Source organism: Hippocampus guttulatus, chromosome 15 (assembly GCF_054856545.1).
Source record: "Hippocampus guttulatus isolate MCC_2025c chromosome 15, RoL_Hgut_1.0, whole genome shotgun sequence".
Taxonomy (NCBI): Eukaryota; Metazoa; Chordata; class Actinopteri; order Syngnathiformes; family Syngnathidae; genus Hippocampus; species Hippocampus guttulatus.
Genome location: NC_141275.1, coordinates 2,991,770 through 3,009,839, shown reverse-complemented (window position 1 = coordinate 3,009,839; position 18,070 = coordinate 2,991,770). Strand labels below are relative to the sequence as shown.

At 41.7% G+C, this 18,070-nt stretch overlaps 1 protein-coding gene across 1 annotated transcript in view; it reads left to right on the top strand.

Moving 5' to 3' along the window:
• Positions 1–460: 460 nt before the first annotated feature.
• Positions 461–18,070, top strand: part of LOC147193460 (homeobox protein PKNOX2-like) — a 143,113-nt gene continuing 125,503 nt past the window's right edge. The window contains exon 1 of the mRNA XM_086131237.1: positions 461–572. The gene's annotated coding sequence lies outside the window, so the exon portion shown is untranslated. The remainder of the gene's footprint in view (positions 573–18,070) is intronic.

Below are 18,070 nucleotides of genomic sequence, written 5' to 3'. Positions count from 1 at the left end.
ATGTAAGCATGCATGATTAACTACTGCATGAACAGTTTTATTCCATTACATGTCACAGTTGGGATTGACATGACAAGCTTTGCACTTGACTGGCTAGTTTGTTTGTCTGTTGTTGTTTTTTAGGTAAGAACTTACCACTAATGTGACATTATAGCAAATAATCATTTTGAGGACAGCGTGGCCCGTTCTGTCATTTTTTTACGTTTAATATTGAAGAATATGTACGTTCACTACTCCGACCATATTGTTATTGACAAACAAGGAGAACGGAGTATTCTCACTCAAACGGTTGCTTTTGACCGTCAGCTGCTACCATATAATTTGAACACGTTTCTAAATGTGTATAATTTCATAGTCATATTGTTTTCATATTGTTTTTTCATGGGGAGGGTATTGGTTTTTCCGAGGAACATTTGAAAGCATCAGCGGCACTGTTATGTGTTGAGAAAATGGGGGAGCGGGGACAGAGCAGGAGGTGGGAGTGGCTTGCTATGTCTGACGTCACTTGCTGCGTGGAGGAGTATAGGCTGTGCTGTCAACCCTGTGTCAGTCTGATGAAGATTGGCATGCAGGTAAGCTGTCATTCATTTTCAATGTCAGTGCTTGTGAGCAGGACTTTACATTCGAGCGGCCCTTTCCCCCTTTCCCCCCCTTCTTTACAAAAGGCAGGACATTGTTCATGGAGTCAGACAGGCAGCAAGGCCAGAGTGAGTGAGTGAGAGAGGGAGGGAGAGAGAGAGAGGAAGAGAAAGAGGGAGGGGGAAGTCGTGGAGGGGAGGAAAAAAGAGGGAAAGGAGGGAACACGTATTCTTGTGCTGGAGGGACAGACCGCTGGATTTTTTTCCCCCTCCGTTTGGATTTAAATGTATCGGCGATTTTTGCGGCGAATGCACGCCGGACGTATTTTCGACGGGTTTTCTTATTGTTTACCCAAAAATGTTATGGATAACCTATAGGTTCTTGGATGTTTGTAACGCAATTGTCGCGAAACAATTAAACAGTAGAACAGATTCTTTGCAACCGAGTAACTGGACTGCAGTTGAACCTTTTGTGTCTTTATCACTTTAATAAAATGTAGTTAATCCATTACATTTCAAAATAATGTTAGTTTTCAAACGAAACGCTGAAGTCACGATGTATAAAGCACGGATGCTATTGTCAGTAATACTTGGAATAGCTTATATCAAACCATTGACCAGTGACAAAAGATACTAGGTAACAGTACTCAACTCATATAGGAAAGTATTTTCTACTGTTCTATTGCCGAATCTTCAAAAACATATACCATGCCCCCCCCCTCCCCCACGCCCCCCAAAAAAGAGTCTCAACTGAAAACTCAAGAAATAATACGACTTTGCTTTAGATGTTTGGATCATTTCTTGGAGGTTACTTATTTTTGAGTTGTACACTTATAAATTTGTGCCAAGTAACTCTTTTTGTTTCCAGATTTTGTTAGTGGAACATTGTGTGAATTGTAATTTCTATCTATCTATCTATCTATCTATCTATCTATCTATCTATCTATCTATCTATCTATCTATCTATCTATCTATCTATCTATCTATCTGTATAGATTGATATAGAGATAGATAGATAGATGCACTGGATTGAAGTTTAAACAGAATAATAATTGATCCTCACGTTTAATCGGCCAGACTAAGAGGAACTCCCAAGAAAATGTACCTTCTTTGGTGGGATTAACACTTTATATTTGCAGAGACAGATTTTTGATCGTTCGGACACTCATCATTACTGTTTTGTCAGCCAAATATGATTGACTTGAAAGAGCCCGAGGATGGTTGACTACCTTTCAAGACATAAACACTTTCTGATTGTCATTCTGAATGTTCTTGCCAGTGAAAGTTTCCAAGTCCCAGATTGACCTTGACCTGGTCGTCATTTGAACTAAAACCAAGTTCAATGATTTTTTTTCTGTATTCTTGTCAGCTTTGAAGCATGCCCATCCATATGCTATATTAACCTCTCATAGATGACAACCATATGTATTGCTAGTCTTGATCACTTCTCTTCCCAAAAAAAGTTAACTGCCAGGGAATTTGAAAATATATATCTTAAATGTATGCATATCGTCCTATTCAGTGGTAGAATGGGCAAGGTGCAACAACAATGGCCCTCCACAGTGAATACTTGCATCAGCCCTTTCTACATAAGCTTGATTAAATATGCCCGAGCCATTTATAGAGTAATCATGTGCTTTCCTGAGGAATCACAATTGCGATTTAGACCACTTAACTCCGACTGTCAGACACATTTGACATGTGCAGGGTTCTGAGTATTAAGTGTTACTGTTGCTGTTCCTACCTTTTTCCCAACTGAAATAAAACTCTGTCACTGTACTGTACTGCACACAGTCATAGAAACACGGGTGAAAAAGAATCCCCACCAATCACCCATGGTGATGTTTGTTCTTGGTTATAATGTGTCACCACTTTGAGACAATACAAATGGAGTGTGTTTTTGAACCATGCTGAGAATTTAATTAATGATTTGTGTCATTGGCCATGCATCCCGCAAGTATTCTGTCACTACTTACACATCTCTGTTCAAAAGGAGGAGCAACACTTTCCTGCAGATTTTTTGGCGCAAGGCAAAGTTGCTAATAGGTCTGTCGCTATTGAATATTCTTATAATCAATGATAGTGACCATGGCTACAACTAATGATTATTTGAATAATCAATTAATCTGTTGATTAGGCAAAAAAACATTGTTTTTCAAAGTAAAAGAAATTGTTTCGAGTTTGATTCAACACAAAAATAATCGATCTGGTTTCATTGAGTAAGACATAAATCGGATGCTTACTGTTGAGAGTCTGAAATTATGAGCATTTGGATAAGTTCAAGTGAAATAAAGATATCTAAATGATTCATCCATTATCAAAACTAATTACTGATTGATTTGATATTTGATTTGTTGTCATTTAATCAAGATAATTGTTGCAAGTCTAACATTGATTATTGTATAGATAAAATAGAATAATTCGATTCAGTTTTATTTTTCATTAAAGCGTATTACAAAACCATTTCCCTTCTGATTACTGTTTAGTAACCAATTGGTGTTTATTTGATTTTGTTAAGTGTTTGAAAACTAACAGTTAAATGACAATAAAGCAATACAACCCAAGAGGGATTGATCTTTTTCGCACCAACCTTTTTGAAACTGATTCCGTTACTGTTTCGGTCGTAAAAGAAGATGTTTGCAAATTTTCTTATTTTTGATTAAAGACAAGAAATAATCAGTCTGCTATCATGAATGACAACAAAAATCTGAGAATAATTACTGTTGAGAGGCTGAAATAAGGATTTGGAAATTTTTAAGTTGAGTAATGGCTTGAAACGATTACTTCATCCATTCATTATCTGAACCACTTTATCCTGACAATAGTTGGTTTGATAATCGGTTAGTTGTTGATTAATCGATGAATACAGTCACCACTAATTCCTAGCAATGTGTTTTGCTCACATAAACTGGAGGTAATCACAACATACAGTTTGTTCAAAAGCAAAATGTTTGTATTTCAAAATGAAGAAAAGTGACTGGAAAGCAAACACCCCAAAACATAAGAAATGTTTAATTAAAAAAAATCAATATCAAATTTAATTTATCAAATTGTTCATGTTTGAATTATGCATCTTAAATTGCAGGCGTTTTTAGCAGTCAGACTGTATGAGATGTGAGTTTCCTTTTCTGTAAATCAGGATGGAACAAAAAAAAGGATGTTTCGAATTATTCATAAGTCTTTCGTCTGCTTGGAATCCTCAGCAGAGCATGTTGAGTCCTCATCTTGGCCCGTGAGCGATGTGATGTCTTTAGTGCTATTATATTCAATAGTGCAGCAAACCTTTAAGTCGATTGTGTTGTGTTGTATGTTTTTTGGCCCTGTCAGGGCTCTCACAGTTCATGCCCACTAGGCCCGCTTGCTCTCGATTGCTTTCAGGAGGCAGAGGCCTCTTTTTTACTGTCAGACAGTTTAGCTTCAAGACAGATTGTACGCTTCGACTCGCCCATTCCGCAGTCAGGGTTGCATTGGTATGATACTAAGTAAGCCACCAGGGAGAAAGGTCGGAGAGAGATGGATTGGCTTAATTTATGCTCCGGGCAGGTCAGCATGCAAATGAACGAGCTGCCATCAACTAGGAGGACATGATAATGTCATAAAAATATACGGTGTTAAGTCTGTTTTATATCCTCTTCATGAATATACACTCCCCACTCAACGCAACTGAAACACTGGCCAATATTATACTTTTTTTTGCAAACGAAAATAATTTGTTTTTATTTCTCGGTTCCAAACGCAAATGTTTTGAAGTCTCAAATAAAGGAGTATAATAGAATATATATATTTTTTAATTGGATCTTCAAAATCGGAAAAATCTCCTCTTGTCCTGCCTGGTAGTTCAGCTAAGCACATGTAAGTCAGCTTTGTAGAAATGCTCTTACCTATACAAATTAGGTTAGGTGTGCTTGAGTGGGATCGACAAAAAGTGAACACCTCAGCATCGAGAAAGTCTTTCAAAGGTATTTAGACATGCCTTAAGGATACCACCCTTCCACATGAACACAATAGAATAGCAGTCTAATAATTATTCTGCAATTTTTCGCACACGCAAACCATTAGCATGACGGAAAATGTGCACCACCTATATACACTCTAATGTCCTCAGCATCCCACCAAGTGGGAATGAGTTCTTTTGATGTCATTATTTTTGCAGTAAAAACAGTTAAGTTATTTCTAGACATCAGTCGTTATTCAAGGATCAAGCCCAAAATCAAATTAGCAACAGCTTATTATATATTCCGCATTTAAAGACGCTGAACCTCATTGTGCTTTTGGTTCGTATCTCCAGTGGAATGTAGATAATCCTCATAAATGAGGAGCGCTTCACACAGAGACACATGAAGCCTGGCAGGAAATCCTGAATTTATTATATTTGAGAATCCTGGTAACATCCGAAGTGGGTTAGGTTTAAAATATTTGATTTCAATTCAACAGATCATTGCTTAGGAAATCTTGGCAAGCAGAACCTTACATTGCATTTGTGCTTCCCCCTCATGTTAATAAATAGCTTTGAAATGGTTTGAAAACCTAATATCACAATGATAGTGACCAAAAGTACCTCAATTATGATGTGATGAAAAGAAATGTAAGCAAACAATCCATGCATCTGAAGTGTAAGCAAATATAACATGAGCAACTCAATTCACTTTTTCACATGAGTGTTTTTTTTTGTCAGAATCACTTGAAGAGAATAAAGTAGCAAAAAATAAACACAAAATGGACCAAAACTGTTCCTTGTTTATAACTTGAATAACAACGGCTGAGCAAGCTGCACTTTAAAAGCATGGCACCAGCACACTGTTCTCATTCAAGTGGTGAAAAGAAGTGCTTGCTATCTATGCAAATACCCTAAATGTGTGGATGTAGATGCTAACCACCAGCACGCTAAACTGAAGAGATGTCTATTAAGTGTACTTTGTTTAACTGTTACATTATATAGTAGTTCCATCAGGATAATGACATTTAACTATGGTGGGCGCATTATCAATAACACCTTGCTTCACGCTGTTAGCTGCCAGCGCTATTGCTAATCTCGTTGCGCTGCTGTGCACATCCTGAAATGGAATACAAAAGCGGAGGCAGCTTCAAAGTAGTTAAAATAACTACGAGCAGAGCGCTGCAGTATGGTATTGAGTCCCCCCCCCCCCCCCCCCCCCCAAGGTTTACTGTTAAACTGTAAACCGATTTAATCCCGAATGGACATGCAGTTGGGTGCTTAACACATTTATAAATACACAGGTCATCAAAAAGGAAAGGACTTCATACCGCATCATGAAGTGCTTTCACGCAGACTCTTTTCAATGAGCTTTTGCCATTTCACCATTTTGAAAAGGAACTTTGAATTTCGCATTTTTTTTTTTTAATACCAACACATAGTACCACATTTGGCCCGAAATATGATACCAGAGGTCCCAGGTTAGTTCACTAAGTCCCAAGACTTGAATTTCACATATTTACAAGGTCATTTTGGACATGGTAAAAAGAATAGAGACCTCAACAATAACATGGTCAAGTGCAGGGGGGGGGGGGGTAGTTTTGCGTTGTTGAGTTTTAGTAGGTGAATAAAAATAACAACTAAATGTTGAAGTCAACAATTTTTTTAATGAATTGTGATTTCAATCTCAATCAAAAATATTTGTGATTATTATTTCCGTAATCGCCCAGCCTTATACCCAAATGTTATCCATCTCCAGCAGAAAATAAAGAATTGGCATCACGATTCCAATACTTTTGGTGGGGCGTGTTTGAGTGTATTGGCTGTGTTCACGGCTTGTTTCAGCTATTTTCACATCAGCTCTTCTTCCTAAATCCCAATGAAAATGTGTGTGGCAGTGCTTTGTTCCGTTTGCGAGCACATTTTTCTTCGTCTTTAAACCTCTGTGTTTTATAAATTGCAGGCACAGTGGTATCCGTTTCTCACCACTGCCGCACTCCTTCCAGCAGGGTCTTTGTTGTTCCTCTGCTGTTACTTTTATGGCAAAGTTAACACAGTCAACAGAAGTTAGAAACTCATTAAATGAATGTCTTTTTATAATCGCTTCACTAAGTTGTTTATTTATTTTTGTCTCCTGGGGACATCAACATCTACGGTATAGTTATTTGAAGATGAGTCGCAGCAAAGAAGGTAGCTGCTCAGGGCATGTGATCATGCTTGGAAGGCATGCTGTTTTGATGAAGAGATCACATCCTGAAAGAAATTCTGGTAGGTTGCTGTTTGAAAGAATTGTGCTTAGATATCATTTTGACCTTCATGGCTGGATAGTAGCTTTATTTCCCAGAGCTCACAGTGCAGAGGTGCAGGGTTCGATTCCAGCTCCCGCCTCCCTGTATGGAGTCTGCATGTTCTCCCCTTGTCTGTGTGGGTTTTCTCCGGGTACTCCGGTTTCCTCCCACATTCCAAAAACATGTATGGCAGATTAATGGAACCCTCTAAATTGTCCCCAGGTGTGAGTGTGAGTGCAGATGGTTGTTCGTCTTTGTGTGTCCTATGATTGGCTGGAAACCAGTTGAGGGTGTCCCCGGAAGACAGCTGGGATAGGCTCCAGCATCCCATGCGACCCTTGTGAGGATAAAGCGGATCGGAAAATGGATGGATGCTCTGTAAAGTCCTTTGTTAGAGCTGCAACTCATGTGATAGTGCTTTATAAATAATGACGTATTGTATTTTAATGACGTTTATCTTTTGACAAATTAGTTGAGGCTGAAACAGGAGTAGATTTGTAGGTTTGAGCCATTTTGAAACAGCAAAACCTTTGAGGTTTCAGTAACTCAAAATCATTCCAAACAATGCACAGAATTGTATGATTTTTAAATATTTCATGTACATGTATTCATGATGGCTACTCCTACTTGTTGCTGCTAAAGCTTAGTGAATGAAGTATGGTAAATTCCCACTCCAATCCTCTCTGGAACCAGAAATCAAAAGTGTGTCCTGTCCGTCAAATCTCAAAACATGAATGTCTGACTTGTCTTTTCCGATCAATGTGTGCGTCTTGACGTCTTTGTGTTTTCAGACTCCAAAAAGATCCTTGTGAATAGTTTTGCACTTCGGTGAAACAACAGCATAGTTGATTTCTCTGTTTTACTAACGGTACCCCAACATAACTGATTTTAATCATGTGAGTGACTCACAAATGACATACCAATTCTCTTTGAGCTCTACTTTCGTAGATGCAGCAACTGTGGTCGGGCGTAAAAACTGGGGCCTCTTGATATTCCTGCGCAAGCCTCATTTGGTTCATTTCTCTGTGTCACGCTGAGCATTCTGGTGTACTGAGGGTGCATCCTTCGACATGCGCTCAGCTCATGGGACATTTTAATGTTATACAGACGCTCCCTAACTTACGAACGAGATACGTTCCGAACGATCGTTCGTAAGGTGAATTCGTTCGTAAGTTGCTTTAGTGCTATATTTTGTATGGAATGTATGTTTAGGGCTTATATAAGTATAATAAAATGAAGTTTAACTTACTTTTGGAAGATGTACTCGAAGGCTTAAGGAGATGATGGGGGCGGGGGGGGGGGGAAGAGGAGGATTTTATATCATGGGGCCGAGAGGGTCTTCGTCGTCGCTGGAATGGGCTTCAAGAGTTACTCCCTCCTCCGTAACATCAATGAAGGAAGAAGTTGAGGGTCCAGGAGAAGAAGATGAGGGTTGACGAGTATCTCCCTTGGAGGGTGTAGTAGAAACTGGCTGAAAGAAGCGATCTAACGACAATTGCACAGTTTTCTTCTTTTTCTCATCATAAATCATGCAGTAGCACTGTATGGCATCATTCGTTTGATTTGCAACCTTTGTGCAACGTTCAATATTTGGGTCTTGCTGCTCGAAGAGTGCGATGGCTTTATCTATGAGCGAAAACCCCTCGGCCAAGAGTTCCGTCTCGAATTTCTTCATGGGGACAGGCGTTTCCTCCTCCTCCTCCTCCTCTCACAGCGCCTCACGTTGGTATTAGCGGCGGAAAGAAGCACTACTCGGAAAAAGGCGCGCAATACAAAATCTAACTTATCGCATCTCTGTCCGAACATTTTTCGACATACCCGCAAAAATGTTTGTATGTAGTGTTGTTCGTAACTCGAATGTTGGTAAGTCGGGGAGCGTCTGTATATTAATCTTAAAGGCCGCACGGTGGTCTTCTGGTTTGCACATTGGTCTCACAGTGCAGAGGTGCATGGTTCAATTTCGGCTCCAGCCTTCCTGTGTCGGGTTTGCATATTATCCCCGTGCCTGCGTGGGTTTTCTCTGGGTTGTCTGGTTTCCTCCCACATTCCAAAAACATTCATGGCAGGTTGATTGGGCAATCTAAATTGTCCTTAGGTATGATTGTGAACATGAATGGTTGTTTGTCTATGTGTGCCCTGCGATTGGCTGACAACCAGTTCAGGGTGTACCCCGCCTACTGCCCAAAAACAGCCGGGATAGTCTACAGCATGCCCACGACGCTTGTGAGGATAAGAGCATTAGAAAATGGATGGATGATAATTAATCCTAACTTTACCCATGCTACAATGTCTATTGTAGGTTTTGGCGCAGGTTGTCTCACGTCATTTGCGCAAATTTGATTGGGCACAGGAAGACAGATTCTAAGGTCCGCAGACATGTGTAGTGAATGTAATTGCATTGCATTCATAAGTGTGACAACTGCATGCGTTGAACCCTCTGAATCTGCATAGAAATCAGTCCACTAAAAGCATTATTATTATCATTACTGTATATATATTTTAAAATCATCCCACTTAGCTGTGGCACAGCTCCAAAGGGTGAAAGGGGGCGGAGGACTGTGTAGTCACACACGATTGGGGTAGAATGTGGTCTCCAAGTGACCACTTCACAGATCTGTGATTTACCTCACCAACTTAACATCATCCACCTGCGGAGGTCTCCTTGCAGCTCCTTATAAACATATTTTATGATCCTCAACCTCCTGCTGGACACATACAAAAAAATGTTTTCTTCCACCATGTCAAGCACTATCAGGTCTTTGCCTCTCAGGTCTTCGCCTCTCACTTTCAGTAGTTAACCCTTTCAGGGACAGTGGTTACTACAATGGACAGCTTATCCTGTTATCAAGTTAGAGGGTGCATGAAAGGGTTAAAGAGGGAGCCACTTTCAATGACAGCCATTTTTAAATGTGCCAGCTTGCACGTATCTGCAAAACACAAAAACAAACAAAAAAAAAAGCCCACACACTGTACCCTGCCTCCGCACATTTTTAGAAAGATTGCTTCACTAGACGTGCAGTGCGCACGAAAATGTGAAGGTGTGACCGATAAATACAACAAAATAATATAATATGACCTGCATGAAAACTATGGTATTTTCAAAGCATAATAATAAACACGAATCGGGGAAAAAAAGGAACGTCCTATCTGGCCAATACTCTCTGGTCGCTGTGGTAACGTTTAAACCTGCCTTCAAAATAAGATACAAAGTGCATGAAAAATACGACTCACCATATCATATTATGCAGAGTGGGCTTGATGCATGGGAATCTCCCGTTGAGATAAATCCGGATTTTAAATAGGACTCCGGATATTGTCAATTAAATGTACCGTATTTTCACGACCATTCGACGCACCGTATGTTTGGGCGCAGTCTCATTAATGGGTGCTATTTCTGTATTTTACACATAGACAAAACACACTGTATTATTGGGCGCAATTTTAAAGTGGTAAAACATACGGCATGCATGCGCGCACGCTAAAAACACGTTAGCTTGTAGCATACGGTAGCATGCCAAGACATACAGATACAAGCTAAAAACACGTTTTTAAAAAGGCAACGAAGCAAAACGGAGTTCCGTTGTATTTTATTTAGCCATCGTACAATGTACTCACGTTTTTCGATCAATCATCACCCAGAAATCCATCAAAGTCCTCATCCTCTGTATCAGAATTGAACAATTGTGCAAGTACCGGTAATCCATCAAAAACGCAGTGTTCCCTCTCGTTGTCAGTCACTCTCATTGCCATGTGGCTCCACAGAAATGATGCCGGCTTTGCCAAAAACTCGAACAACAGTGCAAGCAGACACGTTCGTCCAAGCAGCCACAATCCATTCGCAAAGTGTGGCGTAACTCGCCCGGCGCTGCCTCTCATTCTTTGTAAAGTTGTGTTTGCCATCGATCATTCATTGTTCCCATGCCGCTCGCAACTTTACTTTGAACGCCCGGTTGATGCCGATGTCCAGCGGTTGGAGTTCTTTAGTCAAGCCTCCGGGAATAACGGCAAGCTCAGAGTTCATTTGCTTGACTTGGTTTTTCACCGCTGCTGTGAGATGGGCACGCATGCCAAAAGCATAAGCGATGGCTTGAAGTTTGAACTGAGCTTCGTAGGCGTGTCTCTTTGTAGAATTTATTTTCGGGGGTTCTTAGAAACCAAAACCGAAGTTGTTTTGTAACAATGCACATAGCCACACTCTATACAGGTGTTGGTACCTGCTTGTAGCGTCCCTTTAGCGTCCACTTACACGCCCGCCCTTCACTCATTGGCGGACTGCTTCCCCGCATGCCTGTCACTCACGTCTGCCTTTTCTCTCTCTTTCTCTCCATTTATGTATATATACACGCCCACCCTTCACTGACTGGCCGACTTCTTTGCCGCATGCCTGTCCACAGTCACTTCCGCCTTTTCTCTATATAAACAGCGTGTCGGCTGTCAGTCAGGTTTTGGAACTCAGCGCATAGACAAGACGCTCCGCATCATAAGGCGCCCTGTCCATTTTGGAGAAAATTTTAGACTTTTAATGGCGCCTTATAGTCGTGAAAATACGGTAGCTTTCTTTTTGTTGAAGTCATATTCTCCTCTTTTGTCTCCTGGCATGGCCTTTTCCCCTTCCCAAAGAAACGTTCCAAAGACGTTAGTTTTTTACTCATTTTGCTAGCTCCCGAGTTTCATTTCAGCGGTAACCTATCGTGTGACAGAGAAGCGCGCCTTGACCTGCGTCAAGGGTGACATACTGTCGACGGATGTAACGGAGGATCCAGTAAATTTTCAAAATAAAACATGATACTGATTCCGAAATGAATAAAATGGAAGTAATGTAAGTTATTTATTCTTTCTCTCCGACACGGTAACAAATGACCCATGGACCGGTACCGGTGCGCGGCCCGGGGGTTGGGGACCCCTGGTTTAGAAGACCCACACAACACGGCACAGACAATAGCCCAAACCCTAACACTGTCGTAAAACCAGCATTGATCTGTGTGGTAGCATGATGCTACAAAAAGCAAAGAACACAGTAGTCGAAAAAAATAGAACTAGTGAGGCTAACAGTAAGATTGTGTGATGTGCTGTGCGGTGGAAAACTCTTGTCCTTATTATTGTTATTCTGTTGAATGACATGTGAGTGAGTCAGTGTGAGCTTTTTCAGGTTGCTTCCTAATGTAACAACAGCCAACAATCGTTACGTTTCACTTAACAAACAGGGAGTTCGTGGCTTGGATCAACTTTGTGTTTTGCGCACATGAGAATTTGTGAGCATAAATATTACACCGATTTAACTTGATTGCTATGATTGTTTGCTTCAACCTTTTTCAAGTATATCACGAAGATAAAAAAAAATCACTCTTAACACACCTCTTGACAGAAAACCACACAATATAAATTTAGTCCAAGAATTGGGCCTCAACTGGCTTTGAATTTTATCACGAGGAAGGGAAAGTGCTCTTTTTGGCTACATTCACATTTTTTGTATTCATAGTTTTTATGTTGTCATTTATATTACAAAAATGAACGTGACTTCTAATGTGAACGGAATGCGCCACACGACATCGAATGACATTCATGCGCACAAAACGTGACATCACGTGGTAGTGTTTACCGAAGTAAATATGGCGAGCGTATGTGATTCTGCCATCCCTGAGCATGTTTTAAAATGTTTCATGACACCCAATTAGTAATTAGTTTAAAACTAAACCGAAAACAAAAATAATAACACAAATTGTGCATTTAAATACAAAACATGCTCCGTTTTAAAACATCGCAAGCACTAATGCTAAGGGAAATGTTTTATTTCAATTGCTATTATTTTAGTATAACCTTACATTCATTTCTTACAAATTAATTTTGTCGTTGTCCTTTCCAGTTATATTTAAAGTTGCGTTTTCAAGGATTCAAGGATTTTTACTCTTCTCAAAATTGATCCAAGGACTTTTGTACGTCATACACATTTCCACATGGCATCGCGCGAAAAACAATCCCTGAGGTCCAAAATTAGCCCAGTAAGTCCCAAGACTTGTGAAAACCTAAGATAAAATAAATAATATTTAAAAAATGCTTCCTCAAGGTTTCAATGTGTGTCCAAGACATCGAAGGTGTGGATGTCGCAGAATGAAAATGCAAAAGCCTTGAGTTTTAACATATTTACAAGGTCACTTTGGACTGAACAGCAGCCAAATGTCACAGATCGTAATTTCTTTCATAAGTCACTGAATGTGAACTCATGACGCCTGTAACACTGATTGTTGGCCGGCTAGCTAACCTGGCTAAATACAATGCAGGGCGGTGGAGTGAAGAGCTTCCTTCCCATCTGATGTCAACAGAGCAGAAGTGACTAATCATCGCCTCAATGGCAGTGAATAAGCTACACTTCTGTCAGTGATGTTATCCTGAAAAGGAGGATGGAAGAAAGACGGACAAGCTATGCCAAGTGCTGACCTATTGACATGCATTTGCAAAATACGTGATTGGGTGATGCAAGAGTAACAGCAAAATAACAGGCAAAGTGTCTGCAGAGAAAATAACAAGTAGTATGTTGGTATGGTACTGGCTGTAAACGGAATCCAGAAATGAATGAGGAGTCATCATATAGTCAGCCGAGAGGAGAAGCTACGTTCAAAATATTGGTATTATCATATTATAATCATTTATAAAACAGTATAAAATTACCTTTATTAGCCCCACAGTCAAAGAATTGGCATTGCTACAGCAGCAATAGTGGATGAAAGAAATGTACAAGTTCATTGCACAAAAAGGAAACCTAAACTACTGTCTATGCATAAACTATCCAATCCAATCTATCAGAAATGTTGTTTGTTTGTTTACAAAATGTCAAGGTTATTTAGTTCTACTTTTCACTCTTGAGATCGTATGAATCTGATTGAATAGACTTGATTTCTTTACTACCGTTATTACCAGAATGGGTATACACACTGAAAATGTGTAGATAGCGCCCTGAAATCTCATCTACATTGATTTAGAATCCAGCTGCGTCCATCATTACAAGTGAGATTGAGTAAATATGGAAACCATAATTGATTAGTAGTTATGGTTAGAGAGTAATGAGTATGTTTGCAATTCCCAGTTTGCATAATTTTTGTTGTGCAATGACTTAAAATACTGCAATAACTTCCGCGGTAATGTTCTTGATGGAATGTAAAAAAAATAGAAATTCTGAAATTTTGTATCGTTTGAGACCTTGTGAGTTTACTAAATTGTGTCTATTATGAAATACAAAACTCCTTTTATTCAATTTACTGCGAATAAAATACACTGTCTTGCTATAAATAAAATCAATCCTCGTCTCACCCCTCGGGTGGTGTCCGTCCCTCATTCAGCTCGGGTCCTCTACCACAGGCCAGGAAGCTTGAGAGTTCTGCGCAGTATCCTTGCTGTTCCCAGCACTGCACATTTCTGGACTGAGATGTCCGATGTTGTTCCCGGGATCTGTTGCAACCACTCATCTAGTTTGGGGTCACTGCCCCGAGCGCTCCGACCACCACAGGCACGACTGTCACCTTTACCTTCCAGGCTCTCTCCAGCTCCTCTCTGAGCCCTTGGTATTTCTCGAGTTTCTCGTGTTCCTTCTTTCTGATGTTTCCATCACTTGGAAACATCACTTGGAAACATCCACTACAACGGCTTTCCTCTGCCCTTTATCTATGATCATGACATCTGGTTGGTTCGCCATAACCATCTTGTCAGTCTGGATCTGGAAGTCCCACAGGATCTTCGCTCTGTCATTCTCCACCACCTTCGGAGGCGTTTCCCATTTTGACCTTGGGGTTTCCAGTCCATACTCCGCACAGATGTTTCGGTAGACTATGCCAGCCACCTGGTTATGGCGTTCCATGTAGGCTTTCCCTGCCAGCATCTTACACCCTGCAGTTATGTGTTGGATCGTCTCAGGTGCCTCTTTGCACAACCTACACTTTGGGTCTTGTCTGGTGTGGTATATCTGGGCCTCAATGGCTCTGGTGCTCAGGGCCTGCTCCTGAGCAGCCAGGATGAGTGCCTCTGTGCTGTCCTTCAGGCCAGCCCTCTCGAGCCACTGATAAGATAAGATATCCTTTATTTGTCACGCAATGGGGAAATTACAGTCAGAATTCAGAAAGGAAAACACTCGGTAGGGAGAGGGAAAAAAAACCCACGCTCGAACTTTCCTCTTCCGAGGATAATTTAAGTCCAGGATAAAAAAAGACCCTAGCACATAAATAAGCATATGGCAGTTACAACAAGTCACAAGACATAACATGTAATAAGGGGGAGGATGAATGGGAAGGGTGGGGGGATGGGGAGGGGGAGGTGACCGCAACGCGGCAGCTCTGGCCAGCTGCACGGACACGAGCGCTCTGCAGATCGTACCACGTCACGGGGGAAAAGAATCGGAGCGATGAAGACGGTGATAATAAGGATGTGTATGCGCGTGTGATTGTCCAGTTGTGTATGTATGCGTGTACAGGTCATAGCTGCTTCGTCGAGGTCTGCTCATGAAGACAGTCCCGGCTTATCAGTCCATGGCCGAGAAGGAGGAGGGTGATGCTGGAGGGCACTAGCTTCCATGCATACTTCCATCCAGGGGAAAGGGTCCAGATAGCGTTGTTTGTTTTGGAGGGACGGCCGCCAACAATTTCAGACAGCCTTGAGTCCGTGGCCTGTATCTCTTCACTGGCACAGATCAGCCAAATCCGCAATCTCTTTCCGCAGCGCGGATTCCAACTTCTCCATGTTGTTGTCGATCGTACGGAGTCGCTCCAAAACCGCATCTATATTGCGGTTGAGCTCAGTCACCGCTTGAGTCTGAGTGTTGGACATTCGCGCCAAACCATCCAGAATGACCGGCAGCTTCTTCACTTCCAATAAAGCCGCTCCCGTCGGTTGAATTTTGCGATAGAACAGGAAGCTGCTAACACCAAACAGCAGCATACCTGCTATCAGAAGGCCGATAATGTAGATGTCTTCCACATCCTCAACGGACAGTATTGACAGGCACACCATTCTCCACTTTCTCCATGGATCAAGGGCGTATCCGGCAGCAAATGTCCCCGAGGGGCAAGCAGGCTCCCCACTGCCTGCTCTTTTCGTCGAAAAAATTTTGTCGATTGCATCGAGAGACCAGCCAACTAATTCCATGGTTAGTTCTTCGGATGAAAATACGGTAGGAGGCTAGGAAAAGTTAGACAAAGACAGCACAAGACTAAGTGGCGAGCAAGGAGAGGGTGGGGGTTGAGGGCAGGAGCTGAGCAAAAAGCGTCCGCCTTCGTCAAGAGCCAAGCAGGAAAAAAAGGACTTCTTGAGATCAGCCACTTCAGTTATGGTCCGGTGGTACATCCCGTGTAGGGGCTTGTCCTCCCATGATGGTCCCTCTTCCAGCGCCTCATCCTCTGTTCCCCATTGTCTGAGACATTCTCTGAGTACGTCAACCGTTGGAGCCTTCTCCTTGATATATTCATGGAGCTTGGATGTTTCATCCTGGACAGTGGCTCTCACACTCACGAGTCCCCGGCCTCCTTCCTTTCGGCTTGCGTACAGTCTCAGGGTGCTGGATTTGGGATGGAACCCTCCATGCATGGTTAGGAGCTTTCGGGTCTTAACGTCCGTGGTCTGAATCTCTTCCTTTGGCCACCTTATTATTCTTGCAGGGTATCTGATCACTGGCAGGGCATAGCTGTTTATTGGCCAGGTCTTATTCTTGCCATTGAGCTGGCTTCTTAGGACTTGCCTCACTCGCTGGAGGTATTTGGCCGTAGCCGCTTTCCTTGTTGCCAGTTCGAGGTTGCCATTGGCTTGTAGTATACCGAGGTACTTGTAGCTGTCCTCAATGTCTGCTATTGTTCCTTCAGGGAGTGAGACCCCTTCAGTGCGGACTACCTTTCCTCTCTTAGTCACCATCCGACTACATTTCTCAAGCCCGAATGACATCCCGATGTCGCTGCTGTAGATCCTGGTTGTGTGGATCAGGGAATCTATGTCCCTTTCGCTCTTAGCATACAGCTTTATGTCATCCATGTAGAGGAGGTGACTGATCGTAGCTCCATTTCTGAGGCGGTATCCACAGCCTGTCTTGGTGATTACTTGGCTTAGGGGGTTCAGTCCTATGCAGAACAGCAGTGGGGAGAGTGCATCACCTTGGTATATGCCACATTTGATGGACACTTGGGTAAGTGGCTTGCCATTGGCTTCAAGTGTGGTTTTCCACATCCTCATCGAGTTCGCAACGAAGGCTCTTAGGGTCCTGTTCACCTTATACAACTCCAAGCATTCAGTGATCCATGTATGTGGCATCGAGTCATAGGCTTTCTTGTAATCAATCCAGGCTGTGCACAGGTTGGTATGTCGGGACCTACAGTCTTGTGCGACTGTTCTGTCAACCAGGAGCTGATGTTTGGCTCCTCTGGTATCTCTACCAATGCCCTTCTGTGCTTCGCTCATGTATTGATCCATGTGTCCACTTATCTTAGCCGCAATGATGCCTGACATGAGCTTCCATTGAGGGATCCTTCATGATCAGGATCGTTCGCCCTTCCGTTAGCCATCCTGTGTGAGTCCCATCCCTCAGCAGCTGGTTCATTTGTGCTGCTAGGCGCTCATGGAGTGCTGTGAGTTTCTTTAGCCAGTAGGTGTGGACCATGAGACTCTTTCCTGTATGTATGTAAGTGTATATATATATATACACACACACACACACACACACACATACATACATATATATACTGTATATATATTTATGTGTACTGTATTTTCCAGACTATAAGTCGCAATTTTTTTCATAGTTTGGCTGGGGGGGCGATTTATACTCTGGAGCGATTTATGGGTGAATTTATGAACACATTATTAGATCATTTCACATGTTATTTTCACATGAAACCGCAAGAGGCCGCTCAAGACCTGTATTGATAAAACCACGATGAGTCTGACGTAAGCGACGTATAGAAGAGGAAGCGCTGCATCTTCTACCTCCGTAGTTGGTGGAGTTGCTTTAAAGTGACACAGAGGATGAAGATTCCATTGACTTTGGTGATTTGGAGTGACATTGATGGTTTGGTGAACTCTTCAGCATGTTCTTATGCTGTAGTTGTCTGAATAACTCTTAATATGTTACTTGAACATACCAGGCACGTTCTCAGTTCGTCGTTTATGCGTCATGTAATGTTATCATATCGTGCACTTATTCAGCGTGCTGTTTTCTATTTTATTTTTATTTTAAATTTCCTTTCAAGATGGCATGTATGTTCTTGGTGTTGGATTTTATCAAATAAATTTCCCCCCAAAAT